This window comes from Hemicordylus capensis, chromosome 2 (assembly GCF_027244095.1).
Source record: "Hemicordylus capensis ecotype Gifberg chromosome 2, rHemCap1.1.pri, whole genome shotgun sequence".
Lineage (NCBI taxonomy): Eukaryota > Metazoa > Chordata > Lepidosauria > Squamata > Cordylidae > Hemicordylus > Hemicordylus capensis.
The window spans coordinates 304,067,760-304,087,372 of NC_069658.1; the positions used below are offsets into that span (position 1 = coordinate 304,067,760).

Below are 19,613 nucleotides of genomic sequence, written 5' to 3' on the forward strand. Positions count from 1 at the left end.
CTCTGCAGAAGTTCACCCACTGATTTCTGCACATCAGGCTGGCACATCAGGCTGACACGAGCAGGCCAACTTTTTGGGGTCAGTTGGCAAGTCTTTCTGTGAACATACAGTCAAAGACAATTGCCTGCTCTTTTCAAGCTGGCTTAACGTGCACATCATGCAGGGTAGGGGAGAATGGCGGGGGACAGGGTGATGTTACCTGCAGCTCAGTCTTACAGGTGGGTACTCTGAGCTTTTTGCCAGATGCATCATGACATCCCTCATGTCATGATGCCATAGAATAGCCAGAACCATTTAAGAAACATCCTCAGGGCTTCTTCATTCCTGTGATAAATGCACAAATATTGGCCAGCCAGCTAATGACTGGCCATTTTGCAATAATATACTCTATATTATAGAGTATACGTGCCCTGCTGCAAACACATTTATCACCGAAAGCATAAATCAGCAGAACAGATGACGGAGCATGCATACCTTTAACAGATAACATCAGATAACTGCAGGGCTTGCTATAAATAGAGCCCAATGGTCCTATCTGGTCCCTTTAATTTCTTGACTATTTTGTCACTATAACTTTAGACACACTAAAGGTGACCAGCCTGAAGCTCTCAAGATGACACACTTCACACATCATCACATACTCATGGCTGAAAAAGATGCAAATGGAGAATTTCAGCCTGCTACAAAGATGCTAAGGCATAGAGAGATTGTAGACCAAAAAAGGTAGCAATCGGTAGTTCTATGATGCATTCAGTAAATTGCATTGGCCACAGTAATGTGACAAACAGAGCATACCGCTTACAAACCTATCAACCAACATCTTTTGCCAGAGTGAAAATGAGATTATAAGTATTTGGTGTTTCTGATGAAGCCTCGGTTCACCAATTTAAATAATCCAGAAACTAACACTTCCAACCTTTATAAAGGGTTCAAAAAACTCTCTCTCTCTCTCTCTCTCTCTCTCTCTCTCTCTCTGAACAAGTGAATGGAAAATGGAGGAAATTAAAATAATAAGTGAATGGAAAATGGAGAAAAGTAAGATAGATGTTTAATATGCATGAAACAAACAGGGGGTGAGTTTTATTTATTTATTTAAAGATGCAGTTATACATGCTTAAAGAGGGCCTAGAAAATAATAATTACAAAGACAATGCCTGTGTTAATGCAACAGATGGATTTCACTTGCAGTCTCCGATGCAAGTTGAAAGGCCAGGCTGTGATGGATAACGAGGGGCTGTATATACCTGAAGATAAGAGGCATTTTCAAAGCAAAACCCACACAGATTTGTTCCCATCTTTCTCCAGCTCAGTAGGAAGCTGCCTGTGCTTAATTATCCCCAGAGAATACACCCTATTTTAATCATTTCTCAAACAAATTCCATTCAAATCAGCTCCACCCCACCCTCCACCATTATCAGTGCTTTAGGAACTGCCATGCAGACAAGCCAACTCTTTCTACAAGCATACTCAGAGCATCTGTAACTGATATGACATGTCTCCAATTCCTTGGAACCATTGGAATGACATGGCTGAGTCATAACATTTCATGGAACAGATTCATTTTAGCTCAGGTTAATATTAGCAAAGATATCCCAATAAATCCAGAGGAAAACTAGTAAAATATAACAATAATACCCTCCATTTACCTCAAAGCACTTGATACATAAGACACTGTTCATTTGGTCCATGTGCCTACTGACTAATCCCATGAGCCTACATCTAAGTGCTATTATTATGTAGAACTTAACACCAGTGGTCAATATAGCTTTGTTATCAGCTGCCAAATTAATTGTGTCATTTTTCAAAACTAAAGGAAACAACTTGTGCAGTGCAATCCTAAACATGATTACTTAGAAGTAAGTGCCATTGAATCCAATGGGCCTTACTCCTCTGTTAGTACATTGAGGATCACATTCTTAGGCAGCAATTCAACAGTACAGGTGAAACTCGGAAAATTAGAATATCGTGCAAAAGTCCATTAATTTCAGTAATGCAAATTAAAAGGTGAAACTGATATATGAGACAGATGCATTACATGCAAAGCGAGATAAGTCAAGCCTTAATTTGTTATAATTGTGATGATCATGGCATACAGCTCATGAAAACCCCAAATCCACAATCCCAAAAAATTAGAATATTACATGGAACCAAGAAGACAAGGATTGAAGAATAGAACAATATCGGACCTCTGAAAAGTATAAGCATGCATATGTATTCAGTACTTGGTTTGGGCCCCTTTTGCAGCAATTACTGCCTCAATGTGGCGTGGCATGGATGCTGTCAGCCTGTGGCACTGATGAGGTATTATGGAAGACCAGGATGCTTCATTAGCGGCCTTCAGCAATTCTGCATTGTTTGGTCTCATGTCTCTCATCCTTCTCTTGGCAATGCCCCATAGATTCTCTATGCGGTCAGGTCAGGCGAGTTTGCTGGCCAATCAAGCACAGTATACTGTATACTTTTCAGAGGTCCAATATTGTTCTTTTCTTCAATCCTTGTCTTCTTGGTTCCATGTAATATTCTAATTTTCTGAGATTGTGGATTTGGGGTTTTCATGAGTGTACGCCATGATCATCACAATTATAACAAATTAAGGCTTGACTTATCTCGCTTTGCATGTAATGCGTCTGTCTCATATATCAGTTTCACCTTTTAATTTGCATTACTGAAATTAATGGACTTTTGCACGATATTCTAATTTTCCGAGTTTCACCTGTATGTATCTTTACTAAGCTCCATTGAACTGAATGGAACTTCTGAATAAACCACACTGGATTGCCCTGCACACCCAGCAACCACGTTGCACTGGTTACTTGTGCTGAGGTCTTGTTGCTGTAGTTCAAGGCAGTCAAGTATTTGGTTTCTTCAAAGAGCACAGGAGACAACAAAATTGGTATATCGAGAATATGAACATGTGACATGAGTCATGCGATGATGCAGCCATATGATTGCTTCACCGCATGTTCACATTGTGACTCAGTCCACATGTCCCAAAAGGGTGCTACAAGTAAGATGAGTGCCAACCAGGTAGGCATGTGGCAACGCAGCCCATGTCATATTCACTCCACTGGATGAAGCATGGCCCAGCTGCACTATCAGTTTCATGTGGGCAAAATGGAAAGCCATTGGGGTCTGAGGACCTGTAGGATCCAGGATGGAACAAGGGGTAGACTTTGAGTTGGTTACCTAGGAGCAGTTGGTCCCAACCTTGGGTCCTCCGATATTGTTGGACTACAGTGCCCAACATCCCCAGCCAAAATGGCTGAAGGCTGTTGTGGCTGGGCTAGGGATGATTGTAGTTGTACTCCAACAACATCTGGGGACCTAAGGTTGGAATCCCTGACCTAGAGTACCAAAATGCTTTGCTCCAAGTTTTCTTCTTTGCCCTTGAAACACACATCAAAGACTGACTAGAGACTGGCTTCATTGCCTCCTGCATTGTCAAACCCCAAACCTTCCAAACTACTCATTAAGAGCAGCTCACAAGAGGAGTCAGCTCCTAGCAGCAGCTCCTTTCAATTTTCCATAAACATGCCCTTTAGCAGAGGCACACAGCAAGACCGAACAACGTGGGGGTGGGGAAAGCACACAGCGATAATTATACTCTGGCTGTGAGTAGACAGTGTCGAGAATTTCTCTACAATCCTATCACCCACCCCCACCCAGCATGCTTTTCTCTAACATTTGCCTGAATGCTTTAATGAGGACCTAAAGGGAGATTCTTATTGATGCTATGCTGATTACTTGCCGAGGATGGTTTTTTCATTTATTTTATTTGTCAGTGTCAGACTCTGTCACTTGTTCTGGCCTAGCACTCCATGCTTTTCAGTTTACTGCTAAGAAGTGCTATTTCCGTCCGTTTCATGTGATTTGAGCCAAGCCTGAGAACATCAGGAGCTCATTGCAACCAGGTGCGGCTCCCCCAGAGCCCGACTATCATTTCATCCAGTTGACAGACAAGCCACTATTTCTACTGCAGATTGATTGTTCCTAAATATCATGACCTGACATGACAGGAAATAAGGTACCTGTCCCATTGCATCTACAAATGAAATCTGCAACAATAAAAACCATATTCTGGAATACAATTTGTACAACATCACAAGAGTGCATCCTTAGAGCTTCAGCAGCCTGTGGATATTGGCATATGTTTTTCATTTTACTTATCATCCTCTTCATTTGATCCTAGAGAGTCCCTCAACCTCCCACCCAAGAATGAAACACACACCTGCTCCCCACTTCTCTGAGTGGTGAGAAATTACAGAGGTGTCCCACTATGTAGCTGTTGGCTTCCCTTGGAGGAGAAGTTATTGGAAGCTTATGGCATCTTCGTAATATTTGGCTTCATTACAAATATAGAAGTTGAGCATTAGTTGGAGCGGAAATAACAGACCACTTCTAACAGGTTACATCAGTTCAGTGAACCACAAGGTGATTCAGCTCTCCTGCCAGGCCAGGGGTGTAGCTAGGGGAGAGGGGGCCTGTGTTCACCCCTCTCTCCAGAGGCTGCTCAGAGTGAGGGAGATAATAAAGCAAATAGGGAGATATGGAGCTCGGGACCCCTCAGGAGCTGGGGGGCCCGGGTTCCTTGAACCTCTTCACTCAATTATAGCTACACCGCTGTGCCAGGCCTTTCCATTCCAGCCGCTCCAAAATTTAGCCTGTGTGTCTCACACTGAGTTTGAAAACTGCTGATTCTTTTCACTGACCACTCAGATATCCCTGGCTGGGTTAGGAAAATGATGAGTCATGTTACACTCTCACTCCAGACCCCGCCCCCCATCAGGTGGAGGATACCTGCATCATAAAGTTGCGTGTGGAGTTGGTGTCAACTTCTAGGGAGCACAGAGCCCTGTGGTTTTCTTTGGTAGAATACAGGAGGGGCTTACCATTGCCTCCTCCCGCGCAGTATGAGATGATGCCTTTCAGCATCTTACAAGACTCTTAATGGCTTCTTCCTCTGAAGTGAAGTCTCAGCCATCAATATACATCAGCTGGCCTCTAGAATGAATAGGAAGTGATCTGCCTAACAAGATTGTTGGCCAGCCAGCATCAAGGGCTGCAAACCTGTTGCATTGTATCTTCTTTTTAAAAGGAGGCAATTCAAAATTGATCCTGCACAAGATGGGGAATGGGATCTAGAGTGAGAATTCATACTCAGCACAAGACATTTCTTAGCCACACATATTGAAATAGTTGATCTGGTCAATGTGAGTGGATCGGTTCCGTGAACCACAAGGTGGTCCAAGAACACTGATGGATCTGTTGCATTGTACTTAACACCATCTCTACTCCTTTTTAAAATGCGCTGATTATTGCTTCAGATTTTCTGTTTTTTCTCTTTCAATATTAGCATCATCATCAGTTGGACACACCTGACACTAGTTGGTATTCCAGCAATGGAGGGCATAAATCATCCCTTACCTATCAAAGGGACAGGGACACAATAGGAGAGTCTTATTGGGACAAACTGACAATCCACTACATCCTTGGGCACTGCAGTGTCTTTGATCTATGAAGCGGTTCTAACAACAATATCATCCTGAGATAGTGAGATAGCTTTTATGCAGCCAGATCCCTAATACATCAATATCCCTATTGTCTTCAGTGGATAAACAACCTTTGTAAAAACAATAGAAGAATTAAAATGTATATATGCTCCTATTTCAGTACTGAGCTGCACCCTACTCCCAACAAAAAGAACAGAATCTGAAGAGGTCTGTGTGCATGCTGGAGTTTTCCTGTTGTTTCATTTCAGATTGAAGCTGCTTTTGGTCCTCAGCCCACATAGCTGCAGGATATGGCGTCTGCATGGTTGGTTTCCAGCTTTTAGGACTGAGATGCCCTAGGGAGAAAAGGGTGTATTTTTCCAAGGACACTTCCATGCCCTTGTTTATGTGCTGTCTTGCCACACCAGTAGTGTAGAAAGCTGCCATGTGGGTGCCCCCTAACTATTATTGTAGCCAAGCCTCCCTTTATTATTTATTTATTTATTTATTTATTTATTTATTTAACCTATTTTTATACCGCCTAAAACTCACGTCGCTGGGAGGTAAAAGATTTACTTATTTGAAAGATTTAAAAGATTTAAAAGATTTCCTTATTTAAAAGATTTGTATGCCACCATAAATGAATTCATGGCAATTCACAACAAAAATTCATTAAAACACACGTGCAGTGCTACACGACGACTCCCCACCAGTGTTCCCTGTAATAAGGATTATCAGATGTTATTGATTATAACTGCCATAATCCCCAGCCAAAAGCTATTGCACCTGGGGGATGGTGGAAGTCATACATATGGGAATCCTTGTTATAGGGAACATTGGTCCTCCTTTACCCATCCTCATGCCAGGAAATGGAAAACCTATAGTAACGCTCTCTGCAGGATCTACTGCAGAAAGCTAATGCAGAAAAACAAGAACCAGAAAAGGAGCAACAACATCTAAGCAGAGGGGCCCTTTGGACCGGACTTCCAGGCGGAAGTCCAGTCCCCCACACCCCCTTGGGGGCTGCCCAAATTCTTTCAAAAATGTCGCTGGGGGCCAGGGGTGGCTGCACCGCACCACTACTGGCTTGCGCTGTGCTGGCTGGATAAGCGAGTGCACAACTGTGCTGGGTGGGCAGCCCTATCAGTGGACCTGCAGCCCGCCAGCGCCCGGGATTCCTCCTCCTCGCACAGGCCTGGTGACAATTTGAAGATTGCATCCTGATCCGGCACACGGCCACTTCTGCATCATGGGAAGCTGCCCCAGCCTCACACACAGCCAGGCCACGCTCCTCCCTCAACCCAATGACCAGATGTTTGGTGGGTGGGGGCAGGCTGGCTGAAGCAGAGTGCTGTGCGCATGCGCATCTCCCTCTCTGCCTGCCTTCCTACCTGGCGGGGCCAATGGGAAGCTAAAATTCTCCTGCTCACGGGCAGCCAAGCTGCTCTCAGTCACAGGGCTGAGCTTCAAAGGGGCAGTGTGGGGAGTGCACTGCTGCCCAGTGCATAAGTGTGACACAGCCCCACTGCTGCGGCTTCCTTGCTGCACCTCCATGCTGGCAGTGACTTGAGAGTCCTCCTCTTGTCCACTTCAAAGGACCATTTGCTTTGCTTCTGCTATTGCTCTCCACTCCAGCCATGTGTGTGCAACTACGGGGGTTGTGTTGTGTTTTTTATGCATACACTAATATCTTCCTTCCAGTGGGTTTTGCGTGCTCAAGAACACTGTGTGAATCCATGAGGGGTTGTTTTGTGCTTTTTACATGTGCACTAATGTTCCATTAGGTTGGTGAATGGTCAAAAAGGGAATTTGTTAGTTTCTACCCAAAACCGCACAACTAGAAACATGGAAAGCTGCTGTGCAGATGATGCACAGGAAGAACTCCTTTAAAACTTTGAGACAGAAGCAGAACTGGAGGTTCCTGGGGAAAGAAATATGTGGGATGGGGATATGTTAAGTTACATATCGAAATGTTTCTGCTAATACATATCTGCATAAAGAGTCTTGTTTTACATCTTTACATTTTTGCAAATTCTGTTGCTTAAATATTAGCTCTTTTAGGGACAGAGGAGGAGTAGGAAAAGAAACATGTGGGGTGGGAATATGTTGTTACATGTTGGAAATGTTTCTGCTAATGCATATTTGCACAAAGACTTGTTTTAAATCCTTACATTCTTGTGAGTTCAGTTGCTGTTTGTGAACTGGAAGAACCCACATGTTAGAAATACTGCATGTGTCACTGTGTGTGTGTGTGTAGAGGGGATGATTCTTATCCTGCAGCTGGGGGTGGCGCTCTAGGTAAAGGAAAAGTGTGCCATCAAGTCGATTTTGACTCCTGACACCCACAGAGCCCAATGGTTTTCTTTTGGTAGAATTCAGGAGGGGGTTACCATTGCCTGCTCCCGCGCAGTATGAGATGATGCCTTTCAGCATCTTCCTATATCGCTGCTGCCCAATATAGTACCAGCGGGGATTTGAATCAGCAACCTTCTGCTTGTTAGTCAAGCATTTCCCTGCTGTGCAACTTAAGGTACAGGCTCCAAAATTACCTAGGTGCTCCTCTGCATCTGAGTGTTATGTTGTCCACAGATATGTTTCTTCTGTACATTGGCACTGCCTGTGCCATCCTCATACTTGCCAGATTTGTGATGCTGGAAGAAGCCCAGTTGCTTTTTAAATTGTGCAACAGGAGGAGGAGCAGGACGATGCAGCAGCAAGACACAAGTAGCCTTGCAAAACCTCACTCAAAGTCATTCTTCCCCAAAGGCTCCAGATCAAGTCAGCAGAAGACACAAACCAACACTGGCTGTCCCTTAGCTTTTCAGAACAGAGTCACACTGATAAAAATGTTGTTATTTGGGCTCCACAGGATCATCCATTTTCAGAAGTCACCCTTCTTAATCCTTGGCATGTAGTTTTCTAGCACTCACTTCTGACAGCCTCACAATCCATTGACAAAATGCTAGTAAGCGCCCTTGCTCTCCGCACCTGTTCCCACTTCAGTGAGATATACTAAATACTGTGATTTTGTGCCATGAGGTTCACAGATGTATCCTTTTAAACATTGCCCTGTGGAGAGAAGCTTCCCTACCACACATAAGTGAGATGCAATTTCCCCCATCATTTTCATTTGTCTTTGTCTTAAGTCCTGTTCACATGTCAAGCAAACTGTGTAGAATAAATATGGTAGCAGCAAGAACACACCTGCCTGGCTCCCCTTGTGTATGCTGGACATCGTGTGCCTGATAACTCATGATCCTTACCCAGAAAAATCAAGATGTACTACATTCGGTTGTTGTAACAAAAATGATAAAAAGTCTTATGGCCTGCTTCTATCAAATGCACCTTTAAAAGCAGGGGGAGAACAACTGCCCCTATTCAGCCCAACCCAGTATCCTGTTGTTGGTGACGTGTGTGTGTGTGTGTGTGCATGTGCACACTCCTGTGTTTCAGACCGTGAGCTCCTTTGGGGCAGGGAAGCATGGCTCACATACAGTAGATCCAAGCGATATGCATGCACGCACGCTGCCATGGACATTCACAGGACTTTTTCGGGGTCGAGCAGTGGCAGCAATCCTATACACACTTAACCTGGGAGTAAGCCCCATTGAATTCAATGGGATCAATTCAGTTGGGGGGGGCATGCTGCTGTGATCTACTCAAAAGGACGGCTGTGCTAGGGATGTGCATGAACCAATTCGGAGGCCCTTTTTACAGACCTCTGAACCTGTTTGAAGGTCCGGTGGTTCAGGAAGTTCGATGGGGGGTACCTTTAAGGAGCAGAGAGGGTGCTCTCCCCCCTCCCGCCATGTTTCCCCCATGAGCGCTGTGTTTAAAAACAGTCCCAGGGTGGCAGCGTACCTCCTTGCCACCCCGATGCATGTTGGACCGGAAGTGCCCAGTGCCTGACGTGCACCAGGGTGGCAAGGAGGTACACTGCCACCCCGTGGGACTGTTTTTAAACACAGCGCAGGTGGGGAAAACATGGCGGCAAGGGGAGCACCCTCCCTGCTCCTTAAAGGTAAACCCCCCTTTCTGTCATCAAGCCGGCCATCGCCAGTTCCATGCACATCCCTAACCTGCCCTGGTTGTGGAGGCAGGGCTCCTCCATGTCTACTAAAGCAAAGCTTCATTCCCGATAGGAGTAGTGCCAGAACAGTGATGACACTGTGCACAGTCAGCCCTGCCTCCACAACCAATGTGTACATGCTTTTGAGTAGATCGCAGCAGCATGCATGCATATTGTTGGATCCACAGTGGACTGCCCTGTATGGGAGCCAATGTCTCATTTCTTTTGCTACGTAAACTGTTTTGAGAATTTTGTTGTTGCTGAAAAGCAGTACAGAGAAAAAATGGGGTTCATGGAATTAAAGAAAGAAGAGCAAAAAAAACAAACAACCCGTGAACAAAAAAAAAATGAACTAGCTCTCAACACACTGAAGACAATCAACTGATATGGAATAGACTGATGTGAAATATGTGACAAAGATCGTATTTATGAAATTGACAAAGCCGCCTGGCCAAATGTAGACAATCAAGACACAAACATTAAATAACTGAATTCAACATAGAAATGCAGCATACAATACAAAAAAGTCTACAGAACAACAACAATATGAAACACCGATAAATGGTATATATAGGTACCCAGGCAGAGTCCAAGATGTTTTTCGTATAAGTCATAAGTCCTTAATACAGGAAAAAGCAAGTGACATGCTCTGTGATGACCACCATCAGTTCTATGTTGAATTCAGTTATTTAATGTTTGTGTCTTGATTGTCTACATTTGGCCAGGCGGCTTTGTCAATTTCATAAATACGATCTTTGTCACATATTTCACATCGGTCTATTCCATATCAGTTGATTATCTTCAGTGCAAAAAGCAGTACAGTACATAAATATTCGAAATAATAGTAGTAATAGTGTTCAATATCAACACATTTATTGTGGCATGGGCTCATGTAGGCTACAGTCTACTTGCATCTGATGGACTCAAGCCTACAGAGTCCCTACTACTACAGACAAGCTGGCTACTACATTGTCTAGTACCAGTGGGGCACTTGGTCAGATATGCTGCAAAATGTGCTGCTGGTGTTTCAGTGCCAAAGGGAAAGAGAAGAAGGCAAAAAAAAGCACAGTGGCATCGTAGACACTATGGCATTCGCACATAATGCAGAACCGTGGGTCTGTTCCCCATCCCCCTCTATCTGCATTCGGATGTAATGGAGGGGAGGCTCTCTTCAGCCAGGGAGTCTGCGGAAAGGAGGGGGAAACTGGCTGTGTGGGCTTCCTCATTGCATGAAGGGCAACCCAGACAGCTAATCACAGCTGGAGAGAGGGAGGTGCTTCCTCTTTCAACTCCAGTTTCAGACAGCCCAGCCTGCAGGTCCACATTTGGACGTTCTGCAGGTGGCTGTTAACCTCATGTAGGAGTGGCGAAACTCACTGCAACCCGAGGGTTCAACTTGGAGTTTGGAGAGCAAAACCTCGGGTGCTCTCAATGCGGGACCAGAGTTTCATGCATTTGGACGTACAGGTTTGGCAACCTCTAGCCCCTTCAACTCCAGTTTCCTGTTGTGTGGGAATGGGGCCAATGTTTTATTGAAGCATGAGCTTTCATAGGCAGCAGCTTATTTCATCAGATGAAGGGGCACTCAGAAACCACATGGCTATCATCAAGATGCCTTCTAAATGCAGCACAAGAAGAAGTATGCAGCTCATTAGACCTGAAACAAAACTATGCACATTCAGAAATATTGTTTTGATTGTTTTTTCCAAATTGCACTTTTGAAACTCAGCTTTGAGTGATTGCACTTAACAGTGCAATCCTAAGCATGTCTACTCAGAAGTAAGTTCCGTTGAGTTCACTCCCAAGTAAATATGCATAGGACTGGAGCCTAAACTTTGGGGGTTCATGTTTAAAGCAACAATGTGAAATCATTATTCATGACTCAAATAACAACCGGGCAAATTCAATACATTTTTAATCTTTTAAATGATCCAAATCCAACAGAATTCCTATTAGATCTTTTACAAGCACATTTGCTGAATAGCATGCATAGGGCTCCCAGGAGACTCCCATCCTCCAGGCAGTGCCCCAACCCAGCCCTATGGTGGTTGTCTCATTTGCAGGGTCACATCTAGGTAATCGGGGCACTCAGACTGCCCCTGCCACAAGCCCCCCCACAAAGCCCCCCAAACCTGTTTTTGGGGGGCTCCTAAAGATACCCCACCCCATGAAACCTCCAGCCCCCCCCATAATTTAAGCTACCATGTGCACAGCCGATGGGTGGTGGCCAGGGGTTGAGCTGAGCAGGCCTCCCACCCCGTGTGGTGGCAGCAGACAGAGCGACCGTTCGGCCTGTCCACTTGGCCTGATCTATTTCAACTGTGCAGGCGTGCTGGAGTGCCTCACAGTTATCAAGAGCCACTGGGCCAAATGGACAGGCCCAGCGGTTGCTCTGTCTGCCACGGGGTGAGGAAGGGCCTGCTCGGCTCACACACACACACCCAGCCACCACCCTTCGACTACACACATGGTGGCTGAAATTATGGGGAGGATGGAGGTTTGTCACAGTGGGGCAGCAGCAGAGCTGGCACAGGGTGGCTGCAGGAGGGCTCCCCTGGCCATTTGGAGCCCCCCCCCCCCGGACCTTGCAGGCCTAGGACCAGGGCTCCAAGGTCTGGGGGTAAGAACGCCTCTGCTCATGTGCCTGGGACTAGTGCTGGTACAACTTGCTTCAGAGGTTTCCCCCCAAATTAGTTCCAGATGGAGCTGTAATTCTGTTTTTGTGCTACCAAACTGTGACTCTCTCATGTACCGGTAACAAATGGATGAATAAGTAAAGTGTGCTCTTTTACAGCCTACAGGAAGGAATAACATAGCAAGTGGAATGTGCTGGAAATGTGGCAGTCCAGTGACGTGGCTGGAAATTGGTGTGCAGCTGACGAGGGGGAGCAGTTCAACATGTAAACTATTTATAGTTTATTTGGGTTTCCATTTAAAAGTCAAGTCTCTACAGGAAAAGGTAACAGAAACAAGTTATGGCTCCTCATTTCTATGAGTATTTTCTTGTGCTTGGTCTTTAGAACCAAGGCACTGGACTAACGACACATGCACAGAATTTACTGCACTGGCAGAAAGATCTGTAGGAGTGAACTAAAATTGTCCTGCTTGTTTGGATTCATTTATTTAGATAGATAGTTTCCCTAGTGATATAACATCCGAAGATCAAACTTGGCTGTCATTGTCAAGGCCAGTGACGTACCTGACAGGGGCAAGAACTTCCTCCTGTAAATATTTATTCCAGACTGCAAGTGTGTGTACTAGATACGAGGTCACCCTGAAGCTCTCTCTGCAAATATGGCCCTTGGAATCCCACTTCTTCTCTCATGACACGTGTGCTTGCACTGGAAACCTTGGGATTTTCACTCCTGACTCCTGCATGATCCCAACATGGGGGGAGTGGGAATCACATGGGAACAGAGTGTAATGGCACAGCATACACTGTGAAAGCAGACAAGAGAGGAATATCCAGTACTGATCATAGACTCTCTTATTAAAAGAATGCATAGGGGAGCACTTCGTGCTCAGTTAACATGGTAGTGACCTTCCTCTAGGAATCTCACAGCTAACATTTGCCCTGCTTGTTAGTCAAGCATTTCCCCGCTGCGCCACTTAAGGTGGCTGGTGTAGTTTAGTGAGGGGTGTGTGGATTGTGGATTGTGTACTAAATGGATTGTGTACTCTTGCCTGCACTTAATTCAGAAGAAACTTCTAGCCCTAGAGGTGAACTGAACTAAATATAGTTCAGTTATATCATAAAGCCAAGTTTGGGGCCGGCCTACAGATTTGTCTTCACATCCTTGAAGGTAGATTTGATTCTTCATGGGTTTTTTAATGCAGTTTCCTACAGTTAACATGCAATTTATATGCTTTCATATATTCAGATAAATGAACATGGAAATTCACAATAACCTTTAACCTCCTGGACAGTAGACAATTGACAGTCCCAGCAACCACTTGTTTTCATTTTTGTGGCTCCAGAAATGGGATTGATCAACAGGAATCTTTGAAATTATTAGGCACTTGGCCCAGGGAAATGTGCTTCAGTTTCTGGTGCATTAGAACGCCTGTAAAATATGGAGTGGACTTCTAACCCTTATAGGAAGTTTAATAATATCACAAATTCTTTGCTGGGCTATGAAGAATTGAACCTAGGTGCCCTGCCTCTTCCTCTCATGCGGGGCACTTTCCACAGGCATGTTAATAACTGCAGTCAGCATACTGTAGCTTAGTTGTGTATCAAAGAATAGTGATTGTGCAGAGCATATTTCAATTAAAGCATGTGATTTGAACTCTACTCTCTTCCCAAGGGCTCTTGCCAGGTTATAGTTTTGCACAATGCACCTGCCAAAGGCTCACAGCTTAAAAACACAGAGCTGCCCACTCCTTAGGCTCAGCTGTCTCTGATCTCCTCCTCTTTACCTATGTCCACTTTTGTTCTGGTCAGTTTCACTGTAGGAGGTTTCCTAAATTGTGTAAACCACCTGGGCATGCTTAAGAATGGTGGAAGCATGGGACAAACATATTTGACCAGGGCTGTGCTAAATTTTTGAAGGCCAAAAAACTTTTTGAGTAAAAGGGTGTTTTCAGAGAACATGAACAGTTTTCCCCAAACCCCATGAGCAGTATGGAATTTTTCTGCTGTTGGCAGTAGCTTGCAACTTTTTTTGCTTTCTGTACTGGGAAATGCTTGACTAAGAAGCAGGAGGTTGCCGGTTCGAATCCCCGCTGGTACTACATCAGGCAGCAGTGATATAGGAAGATGCTGAAAGGCTTCATCTCATACTGCCTGGGAGGAGGCAATGGTAAACCCCTCCTGTATTCTACCAAAGAAAACCACAAGGCTCTGTGGGCACCAGGAGTTGAAATAAATTCGACAGCACACATTACCTTTAAACTACACCAACATGTACTTCTCACTCCTAGAATCAGTGCAGGTAATGGCCTGGCCTGCAGGATCTGCAATTGCTAGACATCTGAAACTCCTTCGGGCGTGGAGTTGGGGTAGCCCAAGATACTGTGGTGGTGCCCTGGTGAGCATCTCCCTTTCAGCACTGACCTTTGCAAGCTTTGAAAGTGGCACAGAGAGGAGCAACAGTTGCCAGCAGCTTCCAATTCCCTCCTCAGTGACATGAACGAGGCAAGACTTGCAAAGTTTATGATGTTTTTAAAGCTGGCCGATCTTATGTGTGAGGGGTACTAACCTTCAGCTTCTTGTAAAAATGTATTTTTCCATCATTTTTTCCTGTCATATATTTAAAAGGAGCTTTGAAGTCATATGCATTACTGTTGATGGGGATGGGTTAATCAGGTGATTCTCCAGCTTGGACACACAGTAAGAGACAAGGCATGAACAAATATCAAGGATGAGAGAGCCATTGAGCATATACAAAGATTTCCTAGCAGCAGCTGCAGCATACATGCCCTCATGTCTGCCCCAGGCCCCTTAACAAGGTGGCCCCCATGATGCCATTTGAGCCAGACCTTGAAATTACCTAGGTGCACCTTTGTCTCTCCTTGTGCTTCTTGCAAGCTTTGCAAAGCGTGTAAGTAGAGGCACTCCTTGCAAAGCTTGCCAGGGTCAGCTTGGTCTCAAAGAGCTGCTTGGAAATGACAGTAGCAAGGCATCTTGCCACCCTGCTGGTGCCCCAGTAATCTGCTGCTTGGGGCAACTGCCTCACCTTGCCTCATGTAAAGTCATCCCTTGATAAAGAATGTACATAAAATGGCTGCTGCAATGCTAAGGGTGAAGTGGGAAAGTACTGAGGGTGGACCTAACTTGAATCTGATGGGAGGGGAAGCGAGTAAAGTAACTGTAGAATCTGCTCTTGCTGACTGGTTCAAATCTACAGGCTTATATGTACCCAATGGGACTGGGTTGTTTGATTGACATGTTATGCATCTGTTTCTGGCTATAGAAGACTTGTTGCAAATGCACCACACTGTCTCCTGTTCTTGGCCTAGTCAAACAGGACACCTTCTTTGCAAAGAATAAATCTAGTTTGACTCTTGCTACCCGTTGCCTGCTTAATTGACTTTCCTCTGCTGGTAACGAACCTGATACCGGGTGGCACATGTAATTCCTGTGGGAGTGGTCTTCCGGGTTCCGTGACACTCTGGCTCCTCCCTCTAAACCCAGGGGCTCATTTTACAAATTAAGATGGCACAGGCGCAAACCTGGTGTTTCTTAACATTATTTTAACGGGTCCTTGGAATACACGTTACACAAACACATAGGATTATCTGGGTAACATCCAGAATAAGCCTGTTCACATAACCATGTGGGGTTGGGGTTGGCTGGAGGACAGGAGAGCTCCCACCCTTGTTGCAGCACATAGAGTGTGCTTTGCAGAGTGGCACTTCCATGGTCTACAGCCCCTGTAGATACAGCTCTCTATTGTTTCCAGAGTTTAAAAAAAAAAAAAGACGAATGGTTCATATAAACAGAAGAGCAAGGTAGGAAAGCTCTCTTTTCCTCCTACCTTAGTTAAGAGCAGGGTAGAGAATCTGTCTTACCCTAGTTTGAGAAATCTGTACTGGAAGGATTTTTGTGAATTCACACAAGCATTAATATGTGGGTTGCTCAGCTTTTACTCTCCTTTTGATGATTGTGTGAACCAGCCCAGTCATTACTAAGTCTTATTGAAATTAATAGGACTTAAGTTAGTCAAAACAAACATGTCTAACTAATCTGGATGCTGCCCTGATTCTATTGGATCTGCCTTCTTAGTTTTCCAGCAAGAGAGAGATATTTCAGAGAAGCTCACTTCCATTTAAAAACAACAACCCACAAATGCTATTTTCTAGTTCTTGCACAAGAACATACACAATGTTCTTTTGAGCCCTGCTCCTCTTCATAATCCATAAAAGTGGGGCGGGGCATGGGGAGAGGAAGTGTTCCATTTGTTCCATTTTAGCTGGCTGAAATGGTTCAAGAAGCAGAAGGGTTCAGACTGGCCAATCAAAGCTACATGTTTAAGCTGCCTTCCTCCTCTCCAGCTGTGGGATGTTTTCTCCCTGTGATTAGTTCAGGTTTAGCCTGGCTACAAATACCAACAAGCAACTAAACTATTTTCTTAAAATGGAATTTTCCTATTCACAACAAAGGAAACAGGAGCCCAAAGACATTGCTTCAGCAATTCCAGTCAGCCCTTCCAAATTTAAGCACAGCAATCAGTTGGACCCACTCCCAACATTTATTTGTTGGCTTTTCATTTTAGCACACTCATTTGTTACTCAATTTGTTGTGCAAGATCCAGCTATATAGCCTAAGGGTTATGTTTCTGTTGCAAAAATCTTGCATCTTCCTGGAGTCCAAAGTGTAATATTTCCTTCCAGGGGTGCACCTAGGTCCAAAAGGAGCTTGGACCTGAAGGACTTTGGAGCCCACCCCACTCCCACCTTGAGGCCCAACTTAATTTAAAAAAAAAATTCTGCTGCTGCTGCTCTGCCACTGCTCCTGTCTCTGGGGAGGGGGTCTCCAAATGGTCAGGGGGCTCCTCAGAGCCCCGCCGCTGCCCCATGCCAATATTTGCCATTTTCACCACCAGGGGGTGGGGGTGAGCGGAGCGGGCTTCCCCCTTCACAATGGCCTGTCCAGCAGGCACACCTGCATAGTGTGTATATGGAATGTATGCCGTGACATCACCAGCATGAGACATTCCATATTTACAGTGCGCAGGCGTGCCCGCCAGACAGGCTGCCACCATTGGGGGGAGGCCTGCTCCACACACCGCTCACCCGCACCCACTGGTGATGAAGATGGCAGATATTGATATGGGGCAGCAGCGGGCAGGGCTCTGGGAGTCTCCCCGATCATTCAGAGGCCCCAGTCCTGGTCCTCAAGGTCTGTGGCTAAATCCGCCTCGGTTTCCTTCCATCACATTTTTTGTTAGTGCTGCAATTGTTGTATGGAATGTACCCATAAGCCATAGCACAACAATACAGCATTTTTAGGATCAACTGAAATGTCACAATGCAGTGAGCAAGCTTTTGAGTCCCCTAGAACTCTTCTTCAGGCTCAATGTTGCAAAGAAAGTGGTGGGTGGGAAGGGGAAGAGAACAAGCGGTAAATGATGGGAAAGACACAATGTCTGCAGTTAGCTAGTGTGTTAAGATGGAGTAGGCAAGACTTACAGTAGCATCTTATTCTACACTTACTCAGAAGTCCTATTGTGTGCAAAGGGGCTTACTCCTAGGTTAGCTTGTGCTGGGTACAAAACAAATCTCAACTCACAGCAAGGACACTGGAGCAAAGACAAAGACACACACTCACAACAGTGCCCCATTTAAAAATAATAAAAGCTAACAGTTAGAAATAACAGGGAAAGGGGCATTGGTGTTTCTTTGTCCCATTAGCCCTTGGTGCGGCCTGAAATCTGTTTTGCACCTAGCATGGCGCATAACCCAATTAAGCATAATCTAATTAAGGCTGCATAACATCTTTTGCACTCCATCTTAAGACTTTGGGTATTTTCCATGATGCCTCATCTTTTCTCTTCCCCCTCCCCCTTTTCAGGTTTTTTTCTTTTTTTCTTTTTTTTTGCACAAAACATGCAGTTCTAAGCCAGATTTGTGCATTTGTAATGGTCAGTTGTGCCATTCTGAACTGGTAGCCAAAGGGAAGAATGCTTTTATTCACAAAACATGTTGCAACACAAACAATTTTGCTGTTGTTGTTGTTGTACTTTAGTCCTCAAAATGACCTGGCTTTCCTCTTGGGATTGAAGTTTCCCCTGGCCTTGTCCTCAGACGTGTGAAGTTCAAATGCCAAAAGTTGGCTTTTAGAATTAACTTTAAGAAAGACACCCATGAAAATAAGGCTGCTTCTTGCCTTTTGGCCTTCCAGGAACTCAAAAGGATCACTTATTGACCCAGTGGAGCACTGCTGGCCTAGGATCCCGTATATACAAGGATGGCGTAGGATGTAAATATCGGCATATGTACAAGGATGGCTTAGGGAGCTTACGTGTGGCCAGAGGATAAAGTCCTGCTGCTGGCTCCCCCACCCCTTTTGATTTTTAATTGTTCGTCAGATGCAGAGGGCAGGGCCAATACTGGGGGCAGGGCCAAGTAGCCCCTGTAGAGATTCCAGTCAGCTGTTTGTTGAATTGCTGACTAGGAGTTCCTTTCCTTGCCTCCATGTGGAGGCAAGGAAAGGAGCTCCCAGTCAGTGATTCGACAAACCGCTGATGGGGGAAACTGTAGGGGCTGTCTGGACCCATCCCCGGTATTGGCCACACCCCCTGCATCTGGCGTCAGATGCAGGGGGCATGGTTATTGCCCAGGAGAGGGTCCATTCAGACCAGCATGAGACATGCCCCTCTCCTCCCCAGTCAGTGTTTCACTGAAACGCTGGCTGGGTGGAGGGGAATATAGGAAGCTGCCATATACTGAGTCAGACCATAGGCCCATCTAGCTCAGTATTGTCTACACAGACTGGCAGCAACTTCTCCAAGGCAGGAATCTCTCTCAGCCCTTTCTTGGAGATGCCAGCAGAGGCGTATCTAGGGAAAATAGTGCCTAGGGCAAGCACTGAAATTGCACCCCCTGTCCAAACATCTGACACCCATCTTTCAGATAACTTTACCATAATATCAGCTGAAAAATACAAGTCAAGCTCGTTAAATCTTTTAATATTTCAAAAATTATTTAGCAGTGGACGTAGCCAGACCAAAATATGCTGGAAAACCACAAATTTCAGTATGCTGGGGCTCATGAAATACCCATATACTATGTGGAGGTGTACTTGGAAAACTAAACAGAAGTGCCTGTCTAATTCTCTACTATGCATTGTAGCATCATTATTACATAAGTTTTTAAAATAAATGGAGAATTTGACTTTTCCCAGATACTCTGAAAATAATTAAAGGATATGCAGAGTAAACTGTGTCACTGCTTGGAATATATTCTAGTATTTCTTGCTCTCTTGCTCTCATTTTAACTTTCTTTCTGAAACTCCCAGTGGGCCTTAATACTAAGGATTTCACACTGATTCAAAGACAAACTCACCATTCCCCCTCCCCCTGCTGGCCTCTTAATTCACCGCCACAGTCCCA

At 44.9% G+C, this 19,613-nt stretch overlaps 1 long non-coding RNA gene across 3 annotated transcripts in view; it reads left to right on the forward strand.

Moving 5' to 3' along the window:
- Positions 1–19,613, forward strand: part of LOC128344503 (uncharacterized) — a 46,741-nt gene that overhangs the window by 23,295 nt on the left and 3,833 nt on the right. For all 3 annotated transcript variants that reach the window (XR_008315892.1, XR_008315891.1, XR_008315890.1), the window contains one exon: positions 12,353–12,517. This is a non-coding gene — a long non-coding RNA (uncharacterized LOC128344503). The remainder of the gene's footprint in view (positions 1–12,352; positions 12,518–19,613) is intronic.